The 14,030-nt window shown below is 36.4% G+C and overlaps 2 long non-coding RNA genes across 9 annotated transcripts; both read left to right on the forward strand.

Moving 5' to 3' along the window:
* LOC102616371 (uncharacterized) lies at positions 1-7,684 on the forward strand. Of its 8 annotated transcripts, none has more exons than XR_008053348.1 (4): positions 1-1,136; positions 1,321-4,725; positions 4,798-5,400; positions 6,110-6,797. It is a non-coding gene; the product is annotated as an uncharacterized LOC102616371 (long non-coding RNA). The 8 variants fall into 8 exon arrangements; XR_008053350.1 differs by having other exon boundaries at positions 1-545; positions 699-1,136; positions 1,321-5,400; XR_008053346.1 differs by having other exon boundaries at positions 3-890; positions 992-1,136; positions 1,321-5,400.
* A 5,294-nt stretch (positions 7,685-12,978) lies between these two features.
* Positions 12,979-13,545, forward strand: LOC107177135 (uncharacterized). The gene is made up of 2 exons (XR_008053353.1): positions 12,979-13,180; positions 13,255-13,545. It is a non-coding gene; the product is annotated as an uncharacterized LOC107177135 (long non-coding RNA).
* The last annotated feature ends 485 nt before the right edge of the window (positions 13,546-14,030 follow it).

Consider the following 14,030-nt stretch of genomic DNA (forward strand, 5'->3'; position numbering starts at 1 on the left):
TCCCATAACTTCATTAGTCTAGTGACTTAAGTCTAGCTCCGCCACTTTGGAGGTGATCATGATTAACCTGAAAAATGACCCACCGAGGCCCAATAAAAAGCTCGAAGCCCATGAAGACAACTTCGTAAATCAGTCATTGGAAGTGGCGGTAAAATTCAGATGTCAAAGCACAAGCGATGAAACCGGCCTTCGTCGTGTTCTTCATCCTTTGCAGTTTTTGTTTTATAAGGCAGTGTCTCTCTTTCTTCAATTGTAGATGCATCTAGTTTTATGAGAAAAATGGGTTTGTTGATTCTGAAATTTAATTAATATGATTGGGTTTTGGTTGATATTGTTTCTAAAGACTGCCATCTAAGTGCTCGATAAACTGACTCAGTGGTAAAACTAGTTGTTTCTTAATCGGACTATGTGGTTTCCTCAATTATCGGGGTTGTCTCGTCGGACTTTAACGTACTAGACTTCAGGAAAATGTAGAAATATCTGATAGGAAGAAGTCCAAAAAAGTCAAAGAACAATTAACGGGCAGAAGTCAGTCTATTTCAAAGGTTGATTATTAATCATGTTAATTTCAATTTTGAAGAGAAGGAAGAATATAGATTACGGTTTATGCCTGAAATATTTTATTGTTACACCTTCTCTTAAGAATCTCTGTTTCTTTTAAAAAATTTAATGTGTTTTCCATCTTCTTCTTCTTCTAGCCTTACTGCTCATAGCAAATACGAGGTCTTCCTCAGTTTCCGAGGGGAAGATACTTGTAATGGTTTTACTAGCCATCTAGCTGCAGCTTTACATCGGAAAAAATACAATTCTTCATTGATGGTGAAGAACTTAACAAAGGTGATGAGATTTCGCCTGCCCTTTTTATTGCAGTCAAAACATCAGATATTTCGGTAATTATCCTCTTCCAAATGGTGCCTCAATGAACTTGTCAATATTCTTGATTGCAAGAAAATGAATGGCAAAATTGTTATACCGGTTTTCTATCAAGTAGATCCATCTGATGTGAGAAAACAGAGGAGGAGTTCTGGAGAAGCTTTTGTTCACCACGAAAACAACTTTCCAGATAAGGTTCAGAAATGGAGGGATGCATTGACTGAAGGATCAAATTTATCTGGATATGATTCCACTGAATCTAGGTAACTCTTCCTGACTCTTCCTTCCTTGTATCCAATAGTATTAGAACTCTTTTTTTTTTTTTAAATCAATAAAATTTACGGCCTCTGTTTTTGTCAATGAAAGCACACTTTTGCTTTGTAACCTAGCTTGGTTAGTTTTGACTTTTGACTCATCGTTTTTTCTCATCTTAACAAAACTTGGTAGGAATGAGGCCGAACTTGTCGAAAAGATTATTGCAGATATTTCCAAGAAATTGGAAGATGTCAGACTCAGCTGATTTAGATGACTTTGTTGGATTAAATTCACGAGTTGGGAAAATTCAATCATTACTATCTCTTGGATTGCATGATGTTCAAATTGTAGGAATTTGGGGCATGGGCGGTATTGGTAAAACAACAATTGCTAGTGCTGTTTCCCACCAAATTTCCAGAGACTTTCAAGGCAAGTGCTTCATGAGAAACGTAAGACAAGAATCAAACAAGAAGGGAGTAATACATGATCAAGATGAGGTTATTTCTGAAGTGTTAGGATAAAATCTGAAAATAGGAACTGCTATCATCCCTCAAAGAATCAAAAAGAGGCTCCAACTCATGAAAGTGTTGATTGTTCTTGATGATGTTCATGATGAATTCACAGAACTAAAATGCTTAGCTACAGGGTTACAATTTAGTGGTGGAAGTAGAATCATTATAAGGTCGAGAGATAAACGAGTACTTGATACGTGTGGAGCGAATAACATTTATGGGGTCAAGGGATTGAAACACAATAAAGCCCTCGAGCTCTTTTGTAGAAAAGCCTTTAGAGAAAAGAATTGCTCTCATGATCTTTCGTAGCTCTTAGAGGAGGTGGTGCATTCTGCCGATGGCAATCCATTAGCTCTTGAAGTTTTGGGTTCTTCTCTTTATCAAAAGAGCAAACAACAATGGAAGGTTAAATTGCAAAACTTGAAACTGATTTCTGTACCTAACATTTATAATGTGTTGAAAATCAGTTATGATGAGCTAAATTTGGAAGAGAAGAAAACATTTCTTGACATTGCCTGTTTCTTCAAAGGAGAAGATATAGACTTTGTGAGAAGGATACAAGATGATCCTACATCACAAGACGTTCAAAGGAGAAGATATAGACTTTGTGAGAAGGATACAAGATGATCCTACATCACAAGACGCTCTTGTTGATAAGTCACTCATTACAATATTCTATAATGAGCTGCAAATGCATGATTTATTGCAAGAAATGGGTACAGACCATTGTTCGCCAAAACTCTATCAGCAAATGCAATAGGTTGTGGGATCACAAAGACGTCTATCATGTATTAAAGAAAAATAAGGTGAGAATCTATCTATTTGACTTTTATATGTTAACAATATATGCACAATCAAATTCCTCTCATACACATGTTTTCAGTAAATTTGTTATTACCAAAGACATCCTCAGTCAATGTTACTTTTTTGGACGAAACAACCAAAACATTGGCTCATTTAATTTTTATAGTGATTCAATATAATATCATTTCTTTTAAAACCCGGGAGCATCTCAGATTCTTAGTAATAGAAAAACATATCTTTCAAACTAAAAAGCCTAGGCTAGCTATTTAGGCAATTAAACATTTTTGGCTCCTACAGACACTTTTAAATGAGAGCATCATTTGCAATCACCGAAAAGTAGATTAAATAGAGCATCTCATGTACTTCGGTTTATGAATTTTTTAAATGTTTATCTTCTGAACTTTTAGATAAAAGAGAAATGAAAAAGCCTATAAATCAAGGAGAAAGGAAGAGGCTGATCACTAGTGAGTTCAAATGTTGAATAAATTAAAAAAAATTAACAAATTCACATTTTATTTTCAATTAGGAAGCTTTTAATCAATTTTTCAAAAGTTTTTATAGATTTTATATGCTTGCTCATTCTTTACTGTTGTTTGGAAGGGTACCAATAAAATTGAAGGCATACTCCTTGATTTGTCAAAAATAAACAATATACATCTAAGTCCTCAAACCTTTGCAAATATGTCCAATCTTAGATTGCTTAAATTCTATATGCCCAAGCATAATGATATTCCAATTATGAGCTCTAAAGTGCATCTTGATCAAGGTCTAGAATATCTTCCTGAAGAATTGAGATATCTCCATTGACACGAATATCCTTTGAAAACACTGCCTTTTGATTTTGAACCAGAGAATCTTATTGAGCTCAGTTTGCCTTACAGTAAAGTTGAGCAAATTTGGGAAGAAAAAAAGGTAGGTGTACTAATACTAGAACATTAAATTTTTCTTTCTTAATACAACACATAATTAATTATGTAATTCATTGATACTAGTTTAATGGTCTTTGTTTATTTTTTGTTATAGAAAGCTTTCGTGTTAAAATCTGTTGATCTCCGCCATTCCCAATATCTCCTTAGGATGCCAGACCTATCAGAAGCCCCAAATCTTGAGAGAACAAATTTTTTGAATTGTACAGGATATTCTTACATTTCCTCATCCATCCAGAATTTCAACCATCTTAGTAGGTTGTGTTTCAGGGGCTGCAAAAGTCTTAGGTCCTTCCCAAGCAACCTTCATTTTGTTTCTCCTATAGCTATGGATTTCTCATCTTGCGTTAATTTCACAGAGTTTCCACAGATTTCTGGGAATATAACAGATCTGGACTTACACGAAACTGCAATAGAAGAAGTTTCCTCATCATTAGAGTGCCTAACTAATCTTCAAGTGTTCAGTTTGGATAGTTGTTCAAGGCTGAAGAGGGTTTCAACTAGAATTTTTGTAAATTGAAATCTCTGATTGGGCATTTCTCTTTTCGAGTGCTTAAACCTTGAGAGTTTCCCAGAAAGCATGGAGAAAATGAAACATTAAATCAAATCAATTTAGGCAGGACTACAATTACAGAGTAGCTGCCGTCTTCATTTGAATATCTAGGAGAGCTTGAAGTGCTGGGCTTAGGGAGTTGTTCTGAACTAGATTTAATTTGCCAATTTAAAATCTTTTGAGTACATTGGTTCACATGGATCAGCCATTAGTCAACTACTATCCTCTGTTGCAGATTCAAACAAATTTAAAAAACTTTGGTTCAAAGGATGCATAGGTTTGGTGTCATTGCCTGCATTGTTATTATCATTTTTATCTCCTTTGGGATTGCTAAATTTAAGTGATGTGTTTTAATAGCTATTCCACAAGGGATTGGCTGTATATACTCATTGGAAACATTAGATCTATGTGAAAATAACCTTGAGAGTTTACCTGCAAGTATCAAGCAATTTTCACAGTTGAGATATCTTTACTTGAGGAATTGCAATATGCTTCAGTCAATACCAGAGCTCCCATTACATCTGAAGAAGATTAGATGCAAGTAATTGCAAGCGCCTAAAATCTTTGCCAGATATTACGTCATCTGTGGAAGATCTAGATGCTTCCTTACTCAAAAAGCTATCCAAATTCTCCCATGAAAATGAAGATAAATTATGGACACGACAGAGATCGTCCATTGATTTCCGGTTTACTAATTGCTTGAAACTAGATGAAGCAAACAACAAGAATTTGGCAGATTCACAACTAAGGATTAAGCATATGGCAATTGCATCATTGAGACGATTTTACTGAATTGGAAATGGTATGCAATTCTCTCTCTTTTCTCAGTCTATCTGTCTTCATCACATCTGAAATCATGAATTTGATTTTACAGGAATGCTGTATACTCTTACCCTGGAGCAAAATTGCGGAGTGGTCCAGCAATCAAATTTCAGGATCCGAAATAACTCTTCAACTGCCTCAGCATTTTCGTCAAAACTTGATGGGATTTGCTCTTTGTGCTGTTCTTGGATCTAAAAGTTTACGTTACTTGTTTGATGTCCACTGTCAATACACCTTTGAAATTAGCACTCTCTGAAAGAAAACATGTTCGTCGCTCTTGTGTTTGGGATAGTTTTCAGATAACTAAAACAGATCATGTCATGCTTGGATTTAGTCCATGCGGGAATGTTAGGTTTCCTGATGATAACCACCATACAACCGTCTCATTTGAGTTCCTCTCAAAGTCCAATGTGGTATTATGTTGTGGGTTGTGTCCAGTGTATGCAAGTCCCGACAAGACCAAACCCAACAACCTTACTCTCAACTTTGCTACCCAAATTTGGAAATTGGATGATAAGACAAGCACAAGTGGAACTTCTGATGAAGTGGAATTTGAAGCGAGTTCTCATCAAGAGGAATCAGAACCGGGTCCCTAGAGAATTTGCAGAGACCAAATCAACAGAGTCACTTGTTTATTTATATTCCTTTTTGTTCAGTAAGTCCAATGCTCCAATTGATTTCTATTTCTTTATCCTGTTTATTATTATTCGTAATAACCTCTCTCTCTCAAGGGAAAAAAAACAGAGAAAATCTTACACTTTTCAAAAATTGTGCTGTACAAATTCGTATTTCTTCCATTCATTCGCACAAATTTTGATAACAGAAATGAAGTTTTGATGTTATTTAGTGAATTACATTGCTTGAAAATTTAAGATTTTCATCATTTCAAGCCCTTGCTTTAATGAACCTCCCTGTTCATTTAATGTATATTTCATTATTAATTTGCTTTCTTATTTTGGATTTATTTATTTGCATTAAAGAATTTTATTTTTTTTTGGCTAAAACTAAATGTAATAAGTTGTGGTTTTAATTAATTCGGATTTTTCTTTTGAATCTCATGTTTTAATCCTCCATTGTTGTTTTCCTTAGTAAGAGTAGGCAAAAAATAATCCTTCGGGCTAGACACCCTTTTACTTCATATATAAGCATCGAGGTGTAATGTTCTGTTTGGTTAATGCAATTTTCAGCACAAGCATATTAATGATGTTCTTTTGCAATTTATACTTCAAGGTCCCGGCATTATAACTAATTTTAGGTTTTGATGTTTGTGCATTATCTTTTTATTTACTGTCCTTAATTAACTAATAGTGTCAAACTACAAACATTTAGAAAATACACTAATTTGAATACATTTTCTTGGTCAGTGCCCAGCTTCAAATGTATAACCACCGAGGCATTCTGTTATTGCTCGCTCCTAAGGCCTAGAATCTGGTAGTTTTTGGTGGCTTGTCAGCATGTTGGGTGTGTATTTATACACTATGAAAGCCGTTAATGGCACGGATGAGCTTCAATAGCTTCACATAAGTTCGAAGAGCAGAAAATCGAGACAGATTTTTTGCGGCAAGCAATCTATTGAAGGCTTTTTCTTCTGTTCCTTGGTGTGTGAACATGTCATTTTGGCAGATCAGCAAAATCCTGTTTTAACTATGTATAATTAAGCTGGCGGTTAGAGGGGGCAACACAGTAATTCTCATCCAGATTTTCTTGGCCATTTTGAGAGTTCTTTCTAGATTCAAATTCCTTGAGGGAGCATCATGATCTTCACACAGTAATCTTGAGTGAAGATCGTGATGCTTTCCAGGTTGAAATAAGGCCGTCTCTGATATGCTGCCCCTGCGAATGTCAGTTCGTATTGAACCAAGTAAATCCTCTGTTTTGTTTTTGCTGTATGTCTTTGATTCTGATTTCCAGTTGTCTTGCTAGTTCTTGATTCAATGCATCCAATGAATCTAGTATACTAGTCAGTAGAAATAGAAAACCAAAAGTCTGGACGAATTGAGATATTCAAGATTTATCACAATGCAATTAGAAATTCAAACCTTTTAACTCCAATTCATGTGAAAAAGAAAACTCGACCTTATAAATGCAGTTGAGATTTGTGTGTATATGCTATAGTTTATACCTGTGTTTGATTCGAGAACGCATTAACTAAGAGATTTTTCAAATGCATAAACAAGGAAAGATGCTCCAAGATTGAAACAGTAAGCATATAAATACTTACTTGAACAAGGACAAGGTCCCAGGAAAATTATTCAATAATGACTCAGAGTTTGTATGTGTTCTTTATCATTGCTGTAATTACACTATAGAAATTATTTCATAATTGCTAATCGGAAGAGCAGTGAGACGCTGCTGCGATTTCATCACAAGTTCTGATAAAGGTCAGGTCCATTCACTCTCATTAGCTCCTCCAATTTTATTTGAATTAAATAGTTTCCATATCTGTCATTGGCAAACAAGATGAATACTCTAGCTGATTCACAACTTAGAATTCAGCATATGGCAGTTGTATCGCCAACACTATCTCTGAGAAATTGGGAAACTTAAAATCCTTGAAGTGTCTCTTTGCTAAGAGATTGGCCATTAGTAAACCACCATCGTCTATTGCATATTTAAATGAAGTTATAAAGCTTTCATTTCGTGGATGCAGAGGTTTGGTATTGCCTCCAATAATGTCAGGTTTATCTTTGCTTCAAGTATGGATCTCACTTAAGTAACTGTGATGTCATGGAAATCCCTGAAGATATTGGGCGTGTAACTGGGAATGACTTTGGTAGTTTCCCTGCAAGTATTAAGCAAATTTCACGGCTGAGAGAACTTTACATGAGCAATTGCAGAATGTTTCATTCATTGCCAGAACTTACTTTATGTGTGCAATTGTTAGATACAAAGTCATTGTGAGCGGCTCCAATCATTGCCAGAGCTTCCATCATGTCCAGAAGAACACTTAGAATTCCTTAAGAATTGCTTCTTTTAGCAAGCAGAGCAAAATAAACCAAAGAGCTTTTTTTATTCGAAAATAAAACTTGAATTGATTTTAATGTTTACAGGCCAACGTCTATATATACATAAGAAAACAAAATGACATCTAGCTAAAAGCTAACAAATTCAGATAAAACAAAAACAATCATTAAATCATTGGCCAATGATATAGTGCTTCTAGAATCTTCATCCATTCATCCCATGTGCTGATATTCCTCTGTGTAAATGTTTTGCCACCTCATTGAATTCATCTCATTTCTTTCATCAGCTGACTGTAAATGTGCGTAGCTCAGGTGGCATGCCACTGTGTCATTAAAGTCAGCTGTTGACTGGCTAAGATCATGGCTGCCATTGCTGCTATTTTCAATACCCTCTCTCAAACACAAGGTTTTGTCAAACACCTTGAGTTTGCTTCTGAAGCAGCTAAATTTGTAATGAGGTAACGGCTTAGTTAGAACATCAACTATTTGATCTCTGCCTGCAACAAAGCTAATTTCCATTTCACCTCTAGCTACCTTATCCCTGATAAAATGTAGGTCTATCTCAAAGTGCTTAGTTTTTGAATGAAAAACAGGGTTGGTGGCTATTGTAGCTGCACTTGTGCTATCACTCAAGATTGTTGGTGTTCTTTGCATCTCTAATTTCAGCTCACTTAGTAAGGAGCTAATCCATGTGATTTCTGTAGCACAAAGGGTCATTGCTCTGTATTCTGATTCAGCCGTAGATCTAGCAACCAAACCTTGCTTTCTTGAACTCCAAACAATGAGATTTCCACCCAGAAATACACAATAGCTACTGATGGACCTTCTGTCATCCAAATCGTTTGCCCAGTCTGCATCTGTGTAAGCCACTAGATCAAAGTACTCTGACTTCTTGAATTTTAGACACATGTTCATGGTGTTTTTGAGATACCTCAATACTCTTTTGCATGCTATCCAGTGAGGTTGCCTAGGATCAGACATGTATTGGCTGAGCTTGTTCACTGAGTAAGCAAGCTCAGGCCTTGTGAGTGTTGCATACTGCAGGCTGCCTATAACACTTCGATACAGTGTGGGATCATTAAACTTTTCTCCTTCATTCTTCTTCAGCTTTTCTGTGGTGCTGAAAGGTGATTCAATTCCTTTACAATCACTCATTTCTGTTTTGGCAAGCAAATCTTGAATATACTTGGTTTGAGACAGCAAAATGGCATTTTGTTTTCTGTTTACCTGAATCCCCAGAAAAAAGTTTAGCTCTCCCAAATCCTTTAAGGCAAAGGTCATATTTAAGTTGCTAACCAGCTCTTCAATACTACCACTGTTATCACCAGTAATAATAAAGTAGTCAACATAAATAAGCAATATAACTATTTCAGATTTAGTTCTTCTGTAGAATAATGAGGCATCACACTTAGAGTTTTCAAATCCCCAAGAGTTCAAGGCACCTTTTAGTTTGTCAAACCATGCTTTGGGGGCTTGTCTCAAACCATACAATGCTTTCTTTAATCTACATATGTGATTGGGCTTGCTTTTGTTCACAAAACCTTCAGGCTGTGGCATGTAAACCATCTCTGTTAGCTCACCATTCAAGAAGGCATTGTTTATATCTACCTGCCTCAGCAACTAGTCATTGTTTACTGCCAAAGTAAGGATGATTCTGATTGTTGCAACCTTAACAACTGGGCTGAAGGTCTCTGTGAAATCGATGCCTGGAATTTGCAAGAACCCCTTCACCACTAATCTGGCCTTATATTTGTTTATGGTTCCATCTGGATTCTCTTTGACTCTGTACACCCATTTATTTCCAATCAGCTTGTAGCTTGAGTCATTTGGTACCAAGGTCCATGTTTCATTTTTTATCAAGGCATTGTACTCATCTTCCATTGCCCTTTTCCAACTTGGTTCTTTTAAGGCTTCTGAGGTGTTTGAGGGTAATGCTGTGTGTGGTTGAGTAGTGATTTAGTACAACTTTAGTTTAAAGATCCCTGCCTTAGATCTTGTTACCATAGGATGTGATGGTACAGCTTCTTTTGTGTTGGATGCTGTGATAGGAGATGAAGGTTGGTCATTTGCTTGAGGCTGGTGATTTGAATGAGGTGAGGATAACTGATTATTTGATATCACGTCAGTGCTCAAATTCTATTGTGTCTTACCTTGGTCAAGGTTCTGGGAATGTTCTGTATTTTCAGGAGCTTCAAGAGAGTGACTTTGATTAACTGCTGACTGAGTATTTTGAGGAGTATCAAGGAAGAATGACACGACCTGAAATTTTTCTAAAAGATTAAAGAAATCATTCTGACTTGTGGACTCTTGCCTGCTGAACTTGGGGTCATTAGAAAAAGGGAATGAGCTTTTATTGAACCTGACACTTGCAGAGACATATATTCTACCTGAGTGATGCATGCAAACATATCCTTTGTGAGTTATGCTTATTCCTAGCAGTGTGCATTTGGCAGTATGGAAATCAAACTTGTACTTGTTATATGGTCTCAAAAATGGATAGCATTCACATCCAAGCACTTTGATTTGTGAGCAATTTGGTTTGTGATGGTAAAGCATTTCAAAGGGGGTTTTATTCCCAATAACAGGTGAGGCTAATCTGTTGATAATGTAGATGGCATAATTGAAAGCTTCTTGCCAGAATTTTAATGGCATTTTAGCTTGTGCTAGCAATGTGAGTCCAGTTTCTACCACATGTCTGTGCTTTCTCTCAACCTTCCCATTTTGTTCATGTAAATAAGGACATGATTGTCTCAATATAATGCCCTCTTTGTCAAGAAATGGTTTGAATGGTTTGAACTCTCCTCCTATGTCTATCTGTAGTGCTTTAATTTTCAGATTCAATTGGTTTTCAATTTGACTTTTGAAGGTGATGAATGTGTTGAGAGCTTGGGATTTTGTTGTCAAAGGAAACAGCCATGTGTATCTTGTCATGTCATCCACAAAAGATATATAATATCTGTGTCCATGACTTGAGGGAATTGGTGCTGGTCCCCATAAGTCAGCATGAATCAGCTCTTAGGCTTTGCTGGTTTTAGTTTCTGTGCTTTTGAAATTTTGCTTAGATAGTTTTCCATACTGACATGCACAACAAAATGAAGGAACATAATTCTTGTTTAATTTGAACTGATTACAAGACAACAAAGTGCTTTTTAAAGCAGACTCATTTGGATGCCCTAGTCTGAGATGCCAGAGATCAATATCCTTCAAAACATCTTTGCTTGATTTATCAGTTTCAGAAGACTCAACACAAACATTAGCTAGCTTGACACTACTAGGATTAAATGACAGCATAGACATTGGATTACTGATGCAACTTCTTGACTCAGGCATAAAGGATGAAGACAAAACAGCAGCATAAGGAGTTTTGTTCCCACTCAGGTGAGTAGGCAAGCCTAGCAACTCATAAAGCTCCTCTCTAGCCACTCCTTTCACCAGAATTTTCCCTTGCCTCTTGTCCTTCATAAAACACACAGATTTTTGAAATTCAATGTCAATATCATTGTCATGCAATAATCTGGAAATGCTGATGAGATTTTTAATGATGCTTGGCATAAATAATATGTCATTCAAGGCAATGTGTTTGTGTGGATTTGAAGTGGAGAGCATAGAATTACCAACATGAGAGATCATGAGTTTTTTACCATTTCCAACAGTTAATTTTTTATTACCTTGATACTCAGAGTTGATGTTTATGTTGCCAAGAGCATTTGTCACATGGTTTGTGGCACCACTGTCCAGGTACCAGGCTCCACTGCTTTGGCCATCAGTTGCAGCCACATATGCACCTCTTGGTTCTCTCCTTTGGCTTGGTTGTGGCACATAATTCTTTTTGAATCTGTGCCAGCAATCAGCAGATGTGTGTCCCATTTTCCAGCAAATTTGACAAGGCCCCTTTGGATTTGAACCATCCTCATCACTTACAGCTTTACCTTTCCCTTTGTCTTGAGAGTTCTGATTTCCCTGACTAGATCCATTTCCAGGGGTTCTGAAAACTATTCCAGGCTGGTGTTGATTTCCAGCCCTGTTATGGTTGTTCCAATTCCTTCTTCCATTTCTTGCTTGTGCATAGTTTGCCTCTATAGTCCCTGAGCTTAAGTTATGTTCAGTTCTGTTTTCTTGGCTGAGAAGCATGCCATAGACTTCAGAATGTGAGGGACTTTCTTGCATTGAGTTTATGCTGGCTACAACTGAGTCATATTCTGATCCCAAACCAGCAAATACACACATGATAAAGTCATCATCACTCATGTTACTCCCTGCAGCCCTAAGAGCATTCAATATAGACTTCATTATAGAGTAATACTCATAAATAGTTAATGAACCATTTTTAGTGGTCTGGATTTGTGTTCTGAGGTGTAAGATTGTAGATCTAGTTCTTGCACCAAACTGATTGGAAAGAGTTGTCCACACCTCAAGAGAGGTGGAACAATCCACCACAGTGCCTAAAACTTCCTCAATCAGTGAAAACAACAACCAACTTAGAAGAATGTGGTCTTGTTTCTTCCAGACTTGGTATTCTGGGTTGGGTGTGGTAACTATTGTTTGGTCTTGTCCAAGGTTTATGAAGACTCTAGGAGGGCAGATATGACTGCCATCTATGAACCCCTCAAGCTCGTTTGCTCTAATGCTGGAAATCACTTGTGATCTCCAGAGCATGAAATTGTTTTGATTGAGCTTAATGGGGGTTGTGAATACATATGTGCTGCTAGTGATGTGTTGAGTGGGTGAGGGTGTGTTGTGACTTGAACTTCGTTCAGTGTTTTGATTTTCATTTTGATTCAAGTTGCCCATCTGATCATTTTGATTCACATTTGCTTGTGTGTTGCTACTGCTTGCCATAGCTTTAAAGATGGCTCTGATACCAACTTAGAATTCCTTAAGAATTGCTTCTTTTAGCAAGCAGAGCAGAATAAACCAGAGAGCTTTTTTTATTCGAAAATAAAACTTGAATTGATTTTAATGTTTACAGGCCAACGTCTATATATACATAAGAAAACAAAATGACAGCTAGCTAAAAGCTAACAAATTCAGATAAAACAAAAACAATCATTAAATCATTGGCCAACGATATAGTGCTTCTAGAATCTTCATCCATTCATCCCATGTGCTGATATTCCTCTGTGTAACTGTTTTGCCACCTCATTGAATTCATCTCATTTCTTTCATAAGTTGACTGTAAATGTGCGTAGCTCAGGTGGCATGCCACTGTGCCATTAAAGTCAGCTGTTGACTGGCTAAGATCATGGCTGCCATTGCTGCTATTTTCAACAAGAACTACCTATATCCATACTTGAAACGACATCCAAACACTCTCTTGGAAGTGCACCCTTCCATATTTTAGTAGATCCACGTATGGAGCCAATATTTACTGATTGCCCGAAGCCGAATGAAAAATTCAGCAATATTTTGGCAGATTTACGACTAATAACTCTGCATATGGCAATTGCATCACTGAGATAATTCTATGAAAAGGTACGCAATTATTTTTCTATTTTCTTCTTCTTGTCAAAATCTGAAATCATGGTTTTTATGTTACGGGAATTTAGGAAACTACATGGAATCAACATTTGTTTACCTGGTAGTCGAATTCCTGATTGGTTCAGCAGTCATGGTTCAGGATCTTCAATAACTATGCAGCTGTTTCAACATTGCTGCAGCACAAACCTAATCGGATTTGCTGTTTGTGCTGTGTGATTGAATATGAGGATGATTTCCTTAATGGTGGTGGATATTTCATTGAATGTAATTTAATATGTTTTCCAATCATTTGAATGGTTAAGTTAAATATACAATTTCTTCCAAAAAAGTATATATATAATCTAGTCTAATTCATCCAATATTATTTTGTGCAGTTCAATCCGGTCCAGTTTTTTTCTAATATGGAGAGACATGGCATTTATATATCTGTTATAATAATTTTTCAAGGTGCATTTTCAATTAAAATTGTATTATTAAATGCTGAGTTAGGTTTCATTAAGGATTCCGTGCTTTAGTTAAAGTGCAAGATCTAATTAGAGTGCAGGATCTAATATCATTATGCGTAATTGGATTCTTTTTTTAGTTTTAAAATCTACGATGGAGCCTAACTCACTAAATGCTTTACTAAAGATTGTATAATTTGTTGCTGATCACCGAAAGATTTCTGCATGGGTCTGTTTTTTAACTGGCAATTGGCGAATATGGGTTAGTTTGGAGGATTAAGCATAACGCATAATATGAGCATTGGAGGCTTTTGAAAAGTTTGAAGAACAGAAAACTGGGCAAGACTCATTACACAAGCAATTTATTTAAGGCTGCTTTTTCTCATGTTCTTTAGTGCGCA

Source organism: Citrus sinensis, chromosome 3, assembly GCF_022201045.2.
Source record: "Citrus sinensis cultivar Valencia sweet orange chromosome 3, DVS_A1.0, whole genome shotgun sequence".
Classification (NCBI taxonomy): Eukaryota; Viridiplantae; Streptophyta; class Magnoliopsida; order Sapindales; family Rutaceae; genus Citrus; species Citrus sinensis.